At 33.5% G+C, this 12363-nt stretch overlaps 1 long non-coding RNA gene across 1 annotated transcript; it reads right to left on the bottom strand.

Annotated features, from left to right (window-relative positions):
• Nucleotides 1-4332: 4332 nt before the first annotated feature.
• Nucleotides 4333-11939, bottom strand: LOC105437799. Its single transcript, XR_970725.2, has 5 exons — nt 11521-11939; nt 9033-9091; nt 7231-7324; nt 6617-6685; nt 4333-6082 (listed from the first exon to the last, which is right to left on the bottom strand). It is a non-coding gene; the product is annotated as an uncharacterized LOC105437799 (long non-coding RNA).
• Between the last annotated feature and the right edge of the window lie 424 nt (nt 11940-12363).

Genomic DNA, 12363 nt, shown 5'->3' with positions numbered 1-12363 from the left:
TGAAGGTATTTTGAAAAAATGAGATGTATTCCTGCCATTTGATGTAAATTGTTCCTTATGAAAATTTACAAGAGATATATAAATGAAGATATTCTTGGCATGATGTGATGCCTTTTAGGCTTTTAGCATGACATGAAAAACCTTGACCCCAGAAGAGCACCAACTTATTTATGCAATTTGCATTCTGGCAATTGTAGTACAAAGGATAATAGCAGGTAAAATGAAATGCTTCATCACCACACACGTCTGGGAAAGAAGCATCCATAAATTTGAATACATTTACTTGATAAACGACTTCACATAGTACATCACGTTATCAAGAAAATCTAATAAATCTCTAAGTCAAAGTTATTTCTTGGGGTGAGGTTTTCTCTAATAAAGCCTGTTGCCTCATAAGTTTTTACAGATTGTCATTCTTTAAGCACAAAATATTATGTCACATCAACCAAAGAAAAGCCATTTTGAGCAATGTCAGCTTGATTTTCAAAAGAAAGGTGGATATTCTGTAGAGGATATTTGGAAGCAGTCTAACTCTTAATTTATGCAAAGAACTGATTGAAAGCATTGGCAAATATGAGCGGCTCAGTCTCAGAACAAGCATGTAGGGTACGTAGGTTTAAGCTAGTGGGTTAATTCACCATGTGTTGAGTTAGGGGTAAGAATCTTGAGAACTTTCCACAATTCAGAAGGGTTACTCTTCTTAGATAAGATTTGCCGATGACAATATGCCTTCTTTTAGGTAGTTTTCAGGCTGTTTTCATGATTTTGGCAGGTTTTAAAATGTCTCCAAGCTTGTGGATGGTTTGATTTATCAGCCTTTTTGCTAAGCTTATCTCTCTCATGAGACAAACTAACAAATTCATCGGTAACCCAGGGTGTCTTTAGCTGTTTGACTAGTTGGATATATTTGTCACAACACAATATTTGTAAGTGGTACTTAGGAAAACTAGTAATGGCTGGATTGTTGTTACTCAATGAATTCTTAAATGGGTATAATTGTATAGTTTGGATACACGTTTGCACTTTTTTAACAATATTTTGAAATTACAAATTAGAATTTTAGAATTTCTTATCACATAATGTTCCAATGGCATAGGATACAGGTACATTTTCTATGGTCTTCAGAATATAACATGTAGCTGTGTAGGAAATGATTATTTGTACTCTCAAGATATTGTTTTTGATGAGCATATAATTGAATAGCCATCAAAAGTCTAATTTTGATCCATCATTTGTGTTGAGATGGATTGGATTTCATAAGCACAAGCTAAAAAACATGCTGATCTTGTTGCCTACCAAATCACCTTATAATCAGCAGATAATAGAGCATCACCCAAATAAATGTAAATATGTTTACTCAAATTGGTAAAGTACATTTGGTACTTTGTAGTGCCTTATATCTTGTGGAAATGCCCTATATAATTAAATTCCAATTACATGTACATGTATTATTGTTAGTAGTAGTAGTGTAATTGTTATTGTTGTTATTATAATTATTGTTATAATTATTATTGTTATTAACAGAAAATGTTGCCAATAAATTTCAATCATGATATTAAATCTTTTTTCTTAAATACAAATTGTTTCATGCTCAATTAAGACACATATATCTTTAGAGTATAAACAATTGCATGGTACACTGTTGTTGTAGGTTAAAAATGAAGAAAGCGCATTTGTATTATATATTTCAAAGAATGATGAGGTTTATATCTCACAATAATCAGAGAAAAGATTTTACATCAAATAATTTTTGTTTGTTCTCTATTTCCCTCTTTGTAATATCTGGTCAAAGACCAGCCATATATAGTGCTTGTCAAAAGTGTTGGTACCTATGTCACACATACTGACCTTGTGTAACATTTACAAAACATTGTTATGGGTTTAGATACCTCCTTTGTGAATTCGGGCCATAATGAGTATATTTGTTTACTGTTTACTATCCTCTCTTGGACTACAACTGGAGAATGACTTTGTTCTACATTTTGATATAATGTATGGATATTTCTTTTTTGTTTCACTCTCCCTCTATATTTCTACCAATTACTCTCTTTCTCTGTCTTCTCTCTCTTTCTTTTGCTTTCTCACTTTTTCTTTTTATCTCTAGCTGTCTATATAGTAATCACTCTCTTTCTCTTCTTTTATCTATATTTTCTCCCTTTTTGCCTTAACTTTTCTTTCTGTCCAAGTATATATCTCTTTTTTTTTATCTCTTTCTCTCCTTTTCTCTCTACTCTCTTTGGTGCAATAGTCCATATGTTTATTTTGCTATACATTTGTTATGATATGCTTGTAAATTATGAATATGTAATAACCGATTGCATTTTGCTGTTTTCCCCAACTTGTATTGCATTGCATGGTGCATGTATATCCAACTTAATCCAGCTGCCTAGCGGCCATGTGTGTTTATTATTTAATACATGTACATACCATTTCAATCAATCAATCAGTCTCTTTAGGGATACGTTAAAACAAATATATGTACATGACATGTACATATTATCAATGTTTTTGTACTGTATTTGTATGTGAAAGAAAATAATGGTAAAATAACATATTAACATTATAATTGTTTGATTATAATATATGATGATAGTAACATTGCATGCTTTGATATGTAGGGAAGATGTGGTGATTGTGGCCCTGGTTCATTTTCAATGACCCACTCATACGTTACCTAACGTTAGTTTTTATGCATGTAATAAACAAGCATAGCTTCTTTTTCTTTTATACATATCCTACTATTTTCTACAAAAATATTTATCAATTATCATGAAGGTCATAACTTGTGAATCATATATTGATTATATTATGAAGTTAGTACAGTTCAACCATTATTTCCTGAGATTTTCCTGAAACATCTTTGTTATCAAAAATATATTTTTGTCATGTTATTTATGTTTTTGCTATTTTTTTTTAATGGTAAATAAATTTATTTTGAAGGTGAATCTAGATCTGAATCTGTTTGCCCCTTTGTCCACGAGTTGGTAATTCTTTGTTACATCTGACTCAAGAATAAATTTGTTGGGCACATGCCCAGCTGAACTACTCATGGTATCAAATACTAAAAATAAGCCATTTAGCTCAAACTTTTGAGAAAAGGAGGGATCAAAATCTTCGGCAATACAAAATTTGTTAGCTGGAAAGTGTAATGTCAACTTTACCCTTTGAGGTAAAATGTTATTAATTTAAGTTATTAAGATAACATTGAATGAAAATAGACTGCCATTCATTGTATCTACTTTAATATGAAAGTAAGTAACTTAAAGAGCCAATGTTTTCGTCACTCGACACTACTTGCAAAAGCAGCACTCACAGCACATCATCTCATCCCCTAACAAACACCAACAAATATTAAATCCATATGCCACTCTTTTTCTCTATATTTTGATCTATGTACTCATTTTAATCTCATGCAATTCTCATTCATCTTCCTCATCATTTTCCTCTTTATTTAATTATTTCTTTATCTCCCATATTTGTTAAAGGTGTTCTCTCTTCTACTTTCCTTTCTCCACGAAGGGGGTGTGTTGCACACAGTGTAGTAGTAGTACATGTATTTTAATTTTTTGTCCTGGGCAGGTGAGATTTGAACAATAACAAGCTACGTGCCTCAGTTGGATCATGGCTTTGAGCTTTATTACATGCATTAATTACCCAGAATAATTATTCATAATGCAATGAAAGAAATTTGACAAATGCACAAAACTTGTTGTGACTCTCTTGGAAATAAATACACAAATACACTGTATGTTATAGATATATATATACATATACACACAAAGTTATTGCATAGTATTTGAACCTAATAAATAATTACACTGTTATTAAATACACAAATAACTATACAAAAGTCTCTTTTTTTGGCGGGGGGGGGGGTCCAAGTTATTTGTTTCTTCATCTTTTTTTAGGCAGTTTAGCCCACATACTCCTGAAAAAAACAAAGATATTGAACAAGATAATATAATGAAGTAAATGACACTTTACACTGTTAAAGTTAAATGCACTTTCATACATGACTCTCTGTTCTCCTACATATTCCTATAACAGCGCCATGTACCCCCCCCCCCCCCCACCCCCACCTTTCCCGGCTGCCATGGACTCAAGCATTCATGCTTATGATAGTTGGCCTCTGCGTTTATCTTGATTCTTTTACTTACCTCTATATATACTTTCAAGTTTTCAATCATATGCATTTTTATGTGTGTATTCCAGTTGTCACTCTTTATGTAAATCAATTATATTATATACTATTATTGTTATTTGAATGTTTTGTATTTGATTTATCAATAAATGCAGGAACATCTGCTAACAAATATGAATACCGTACATGTATTTGTATACTTATCTTGAAATGTTTTAAAGAAAAGTTGGCATATACACATGTACAAATCATAAGAACATGTTTACCTTTCCCAAGAAATTTAGCAATATAATCTAAATTTACTGAGTAAGGTACATCATGGGAAGTTGGGGTCAATAAAGTATTCCGACTCAACTTTAAATCTGTGAATGGTCAGAAGCAGCAATGTACAGTATATGATAAAACATGTAGACCACAATGAAAGCTCATCTTAACAAACTTGAATGTACATATAACAAGTTAATTAACCTGGTCGTATTAGTCTTTGTATACTATGATTATCTTTAACCTCATAAAATAATATGTCTCATATAAAAACATAGTTACCAATGTTCCAAGCTTCCTCTTATATTTTACATACATTTTGATCAGTGCTCTAAATTAGCTACATGTACATGTATTTAAGTAGAGATCATCTTGTAAGAAATGGTCTACCGGTATATACTATTGAAATAAATTTGTATAGATTTATTTACATGTGTATTGCTAAGCTGAAGTCCATCATCCATTAGTCAACCTTAATTATTACAAAATGGGAAATTCAAATACAGTTTATCTCAAATAAAAAAACATAACCAGAAAATTTAGAAATTGATCTCAAGGTACACTAACAAATGAATACATGTACAGTGTGTATATAAAATATGAATAAATATACGAGTTGGCTTGTCCTGGCATGTTCACGAACAAGTTCACCTGTGTTTTCCTTGGATATCATCCTTTAGCCCCAAGAATTGCACAATACCAATACCAATTATTTATATCAAAACAATGAGGATTTAGCTGAAGGCTTGCACCTCAATATTGCTACTATGTCAAAATTTTCAGTTTGAGATTCACATGGCTTTAGTGATCTCATCTTTCAAATATTCATACATTTTTCATCATTCTGATTTATTTCAAACGTTTGCCATTCTGTTTCTCTTAATTTCTGCTTACATACAAATGATTTTTTTACAACGGTTGTTTTGCCCTTTAAATTGGACTTGAAGTCCAATTTTGTTCTACATATAGTGAGTCAACTCAACAGCCATGAGCAGGAAATCAATGAGCATCATTGGGATCAAAAGAGCAATGTTTGAGGGGTATGCTCTTCATTATCCCTTTAACGAGGAAAGCAAAGTCTGGAAGGAGTTGAGATGGAGCTTGTTCAGTTTGGCAAGAAGAATCATTCACCTGGCAATAGGCATTTCTTTAAATAATTGTAGAGGTGTAGCACAAACAGAACACATGTTCCAAATATATCTTGCACGGTGACATCTCTTCATGCTTGTCAAGCATCCTTTATCAATCTACACTGCAGTATGCAAGCTCATCAACTCTAAGACCTCTAAAGTAGGTTTGTGGCCATGTGATCCTTGATTATAATTGGCATATTTTGACAGTGGTTAGTATCACTTTGTTTCTACCCCAACCAGACCAATATAGTGTCTATCTTGTGTTTGGCTCTTGGCTTGGCCTAGCAACCAACTCCAATGGATCGTGGTTAAAAAAGTAGTTTCCTCTTACAGATGGTAGCAGTAAAGATCCTTTCCCAGATGTAAATAAAAAGCAGATACATGTATGAGTGTTAAGTGCCAATTTCAATGAAAACCCAGTGAACTCTTCCAGGCAGTTTGTGTCAGGTAACTGGAGAAATATGTAAAGGGCGTTTCCTCGTATGGCCTGCTCTGTTCACTTCTAACTCACTTCTGGTTGGGCTTTAATGGTCAGGCACAAGTACTGTGTTGCAAAGAGATTTAAAGTAAGACAATTTAGAAAGAAAATATATTAATAATAATCATGTTGTTTAAAAAAAATAATTGAAGATACAAATTCATATTACTCATATTATCTATGAATAAGTTGCATTATCAACACCAAGCTTTTTCTTATTCAAATGAGTTACTCACTGCATACAGACCAATAGGAGATCTTCAATCATGTAAACAAAACAAATCTTTATTGTTCTTCCTATTCTGACAAAAACATACATGTATGGTGAACATTCATTGCTCATGCTGCCCCAGTTTTACAGAATAATCTCTCTCTATTACTCTCTATTACTACAATAGACAAATCTCAGTCTGCTCTTAATACACATTTTATTTATTCCAAATGCTAATCAGATATAAGGAACCTCAATCTGTAACCTATTTTGAAGTATTTTCTCTTTAATTATTATCATGCACTATACAAGATAAATTATCATTACTATGGGTATTATTATTATCAGTAAAAGGTTCTAGTACAATATTCATATTCATTCTTAATAACCTTTTCTTTTTCTTTTCTGGCTCTTTGTCTTCTGGTGCAATGACAATGAATGTCTCATCTGCTGCTATACTATAAAGAAAAGAAAATTACAAGAAAAAGGAGAAATAATAAATCTAAATATGTTACAGTCTAATATACATCTGTAGACTTAGCAAAAACACAGAATTTGATAAGAAAATGTAAAATAGCATGATCAAAGATTTTATCTAAATAGTTTAAAGAAAGGCAATCGAGAATACATATAACATCGTGCTGGAGGCAGAACCTTTAGATAATTGATAATAGCATGGAAAGTGAACATATCCACAATAAAGTGTAATCACTAGAAATTGTACAAATCAACACAATTATGTCAACTTATTCAAATATCAATACATGTATTTAAAATAAATTTAAAATAAATAACTGGGGCCAAAATTTGGTTAGCATTAGGGATACTAGGCATGGTCCCCTAGTGTCTCCTGGCTATGCCCAGTTGCAGTTAAAGGGAAATCCAATCTCGACAGCAAACTACTCTAGAGGAGAGCAGAACAATTAGAGAAGTAGGCTGGTGAAGTTTGAATGAAATCGGACAAAACATGAGAAAGTTATGCATTTTTGAAAGTTATACTCACTATAGGTCTAGGCTTTCCATATTTGGCTGGATCTGTAATGTCTCTATGATGTAGGGGCGGACAACTTTTCCATTTGTTCCAACACACAAAATTACTAAAAATCAAATATAAATAATGAAATTTATGACTCAGGAGGGTCAATTCTCTTTAGAGGAACTATAACACTGCTATCTATAATATATTTTGAATCTTGCCCGAAGGGAGAAGGCACTTACAAGAAAAACAAAAAATGATGACTTTTTTGTACAGAACAAATGAGAGAGTTTATGTCATAATCCTTTCACCAAACTGCCAATGTGAAATTCTCATAGACTTAGTGATCTCATATCTCAAACATTCATAACTTTCTTATAACGGTACTGGCCCAATATATTTCACTCTATCGCCATTCTTATTCCCTTTTTTTTTCTGCTGTAATACAAATTAATGAACTTATTTCAAAGGTAGGAATGCCCTTTAAACTTGTTCATTTACAAGAGCTATAACAAATGAAATCATTATGACATGGTGCTTTAAAAGTCTGTACTTTAATACTATCTCTGACAGCTGAAGACAAAATTCTCTACGATGATTAAAATAAAGATACTGAAATTTACTGCATACATATTCTTGTATATGGCATATCACATTATATAACATCCCTATGCGCTTCCAAAGAGTTAGGAAATTATTACTGAACCCTAGCTTTAGCTTAAAGCGGTTATCAGGGCAGTGCATTTCAAGGAATAATCCTATCAGGTACCCATTTACCTCACCTGGGTTGAGTGTGGCAAATGTAGATTAATGTCTTGCCAAAGGACATTAGTGCCGCGGCGGGACTCGAACCGCGGACCTTGTGATCCACAGTCCCGTGACATATCACTCGACCACGGCACCTCTACGTGGTATAAACCTATACTTGAATTCCAATTCGAGACATTAATTTACAATTGCCACTCTCCACTCAGGTGTTAAATGGGTACCCGGTAGGATGCGAAAGTAGTTTGCTCAGCATTGTGAGCATCTGTGAAATGACACCTGGCTGGAAGCTCCCAAGGGAGTAGAGAATGAGCATACATTGTGTGCGGGCAAGCCTGAATCTGATGACCGGGGTAATAATATATCTGTAAAGCACATTGGTGATGCATACTGTACATACATTGTTGATGTATTAAGCACTATATAAAAGCGTAATATTATTTTTATTATTAATTTATTCCTACCTACTTTCTTATTATTCTTATAATGGTGATTACCGGTATCCCTTCTTAAGCCTTGTCCACTTATGCCGCAGTATACTGCCAATTTTGTTTAATGACATGAACCGTAATCTGCTTAAACTTTCTTTATCTTATAACACAGATCTCAGTAAATAAGCGTAGGACCTTTGTTACACGCAGTTGCCATTGATACACATTTAAAAAGTGCGGAGTTGTTTTGCTGCAGTTTACTGCATCATATTTGAATGAGCCTCAGTTGTTCATGCTTCACTGGTTCTACCTCACATTTTGTTCACTTATCATATCTCCTCCATCCAGTCTCTAATCATTTTTCTTTTCCATTTTATAATTATTGATTCCTTACTCTTATAATATTCTAATATTCTAATATTGAATGAGTAATTATGACTGTAATTTGCTATTAATGAATTTATATCAAGTATTTTAACAAATAAATTCTAATGAAATACAGCCCTGTGTCAAAAAATATCTTTAAAATTTCAATATTGAATTAATAAATATGTGTGGTTTAGACAATCAATTATACACACAAAAACAATTAAATTGAAAAAAAGTAAATAAAATCAACAACACTGTTCTTACCAGTTACCACCATCTCCATCATCCCCAAACAGAACTTCAATAGCTGTGCTACCTTCTATCTGAAAAATAAAAACAGAATTAAATATATCAAAATAGTGTATCTACATCTACTACAGATCAAAGCATTATATCTACATCCATAGAACAGTAAGTCAATATATACTACAGATCAATTCAATACATTCTTATCTACTATAAAAAAAATGTACTGTAAACTATGTATATATAACTACAAAATATTATAACTATACAGTGTATCAATATCTACTTCAGATCAAAACAGTATATGTGAAATCTATATAGAGCATCTACTCTGAATGAAAACAAAAGTATATCTACAATTCTACATGTATATCTCGTATTTAAAGATCAAAGATCAAAGTAGATGATAATAAATGCGTTGGCTCAGTCAGTAGAGCGTCCGCCTCACAACCAGGAGGTCGTGGGTTCGAACCCCGGCCGCATCATACCAAAAGACGTTAAAAGACGGGAGTTGCTGCTACCTTGTTTGGCGTTCAACAATAAGGGATAGAGCAACGTCGATCTGGCGCTGCTCAGTGGCTGCCGGGCTCACGATCAATTGGGCAAAAAGAATTTCCATTTTCGGTTTAACTTAATAAAATTTGGAGTGAACTTTAAAAGATTATTATTATTATTATTATTATTCAAAACCAGGGGCCATATTCTGAACCCTGTGTTATCTGTAATATTGTTTTATCTTTGAAGATAAGATAAAGTTGGTATTCTGAAAATTGTTGTAACTTTTGTTGTATCTTTACTCTGCTCTCATTTATTTGGCCACGCCTGCGCTCAAACTTTTGTGCGGTTGTAATCATGTGTATTATTAATACAATCCCACTTAAAGCTTATCTGTACTAGTTTATAGGAGGGATTACACCACCCTGCACGGTCACTGGACAGGTGGTTATGGTTATCTCATCAACTCAGCTCTTAATTAACATAATTAAAAGAGAATCATGGGGATCAATGGTAACTGATTAGGCATTGTTTTCTCTATAGAGGGAGCAAGTAGCTACAAGTAGGACAGTGTGGCTTTAATCCTCATTTGCATATGCGTACGATAGATAATATGACAAAATAATTGGTATTCTGAAAATTGTTGTATCTTTTATCTTATCTTATCTTGCATAGTATTTACAACAATATTTACAATAGGTAGGGGGGGGGGGTTGTATCTTTCGTAGTGATAAAATGCCAATACTATTACTAATAGACGAGTTGGAAGAAGATTTTGTGTTGACCGGAGACATCACAGATGATCTGAGAACTTTCTAAGAAATTACATGAGGAAGCGCAATAGCTCAGTCGGTAGATCAGTGGTTCGAAACCAAGTCGATGCGCTTTGGTAAGGCATTAATCCTCACTACCAGGTAAAGCCATCAGCCGTCTGGTTGCTTACTTACAAGCATTTATGCTTTCTTAGCAGTCAGGTAAAATAACCAAACAACCAATTTTAAGTTTGGCTAGGATATGACGATTTATGTGTGATGTCTCTTAACCACTATAAGTGAAAGTGTGACTTGTCTTCATGATCCAAGTGTCACAGCGAATATAATGACGTGCATAATAAGCGCTCAATTAACTAATTACGCCCAAGATCTTTAGTATGACATAAGGTTCTCCTATTGGTTGACCTAGTCTACTTATCAATATCATGCTTAGACTAAATAAAATAGATCTTGATTGGTAGGGTCCATAAAAATGTGCATGTCAAAGATAAGATAGAGGCGGTCCTTCAAGAGATAACACAGGGATAAAATGATTTTTAGAATACCAACTTACAATAATATTACTTATTAATATTCAGCCGTAATATCTCTGGAAGATACAACAAAAGATAACACAAAACTTACAATGTTGAGAATACCGCCCCTGGTAAAAGAGTTTAGATGAAATGCACATAGATCTAGATCTACAACACTAACATTCTGAATTAATATAAATTTAATGGCTGCTGAAAGCAAAGTGTGCAACTGTAGTGTTAGTGTGTTACTGTAGTGTTAGCTAATCTATTATCTAGTTAGTTGCTAACGGCGTAACGCCTACTTTTAGATCTGTTTTTTTTAACTAGACCTAGACTCTATACTTTATATTGTACAGTGGAAGTGGAAGTTAGGTAGTGTATGACCTCTTATCATGTATCCTTACGTTATACCCTCCCTCTTAATTAGGTCCAAGTCTAACATTCATCATGATTATTTCACACACTGCACCGAGGCCGCGGCGGTGACGCGACAGTCATCGACGCTGCGATGTCCCCTTAGGCTTCGGCTTTACGTAGGCGCACTCCCCGCTAGCGCTGGATGCTGAAAATGAAAACTTTTCTTGGTTTGTCTTATGGCTCCAGTTTGAATTGCTTAATTCATCAGCATTTAAAACTCATTACATATATACTTTTCTCAATACGGAAGCAAAATAAGATTACCTAAATAATCAGAATGATTTTAAAAAAGGAAATTTATGCTACCTTTTCAGGACCGTCGACTCTGCCCAAGTTGATCGTTGACAGCGTAGTTTTCGATAAATTCGTAGCTTCAAATTGATCAAGAGATCAAGTACATCATTTTTTACTTTAAATGATTCAAAATCATAAAACACGAGAGGGAGTTAAATCTAAAATATTACTTTGATTTTTGAAAATTATTTGAGACACTTCCGAGTTGAAATAATCAAATAGAATGAAGAAATTAAAGAATACAAATAATAATGTTTGGCGTGCGTAATACTACGATGGCGCTCCACATCATATTTGGTTCACTTTCACACTTGTGAAAGTGAAACATCGGCAGAATCGGCGCTTGTCAAAGTGAACCAATAGGGACGCGTACAAAAGTGGTTCACTTTCACACATTTGTTGGTTCACTTTCACATGTTAAATCTCTCTCTCTCCCTCTCATCGCATCACCTCGTTTATCCCTTTCTACATATCCATATCACTTGTTAGTCTCTCTCTCTCTGTCGGTCTGTGACCGTCTGTCTGATGACTGTCTCTCTTTCTTTATCCACACACCTCTCTCTCTCTCTTTCTTTCGCTCCAACTTTGTCTCTCTCTCTCTAGAAGTTCTCATTCGAGTGATATAGGACCATTTTTTTTTTTTTAGGGTTATGTAGATGAGGATGATATAAATATGACAAATATAATAGTAATCACAATAACTTCTCATTCACGTAATAGGACAGTAGTTTTTGATTGGAGTTTATGACAAGAATAATAATAATCATAAAGACGATAGAAGTTCTCATTCGCGTGATAGGACTTATGTCGGGGTTATGTAAATGAGGGTAATATAATTATGACACTTAATAATTA

Source organism: Strongylocentrotus purpuratus, unplaced genomic scaffold (assembly GCF_000002235.5).
Source record: "Strongylocentrotus purpuratus isolate Spur 01 unplaced genomic scaffold, Spur_5.0 spur5_scaffold_17, whole genome shotgun sequence".
NCBI lineage: Eukaryota > Metazoa > Echinodermata > Echinoidea > Camarodonta > Strongylocentrotidae > Strongylocentrotus > Strongylocentrotus purpuratus.
This window is presented reverse-complemented; position numbering and strand designations above follow the sequence as displayed.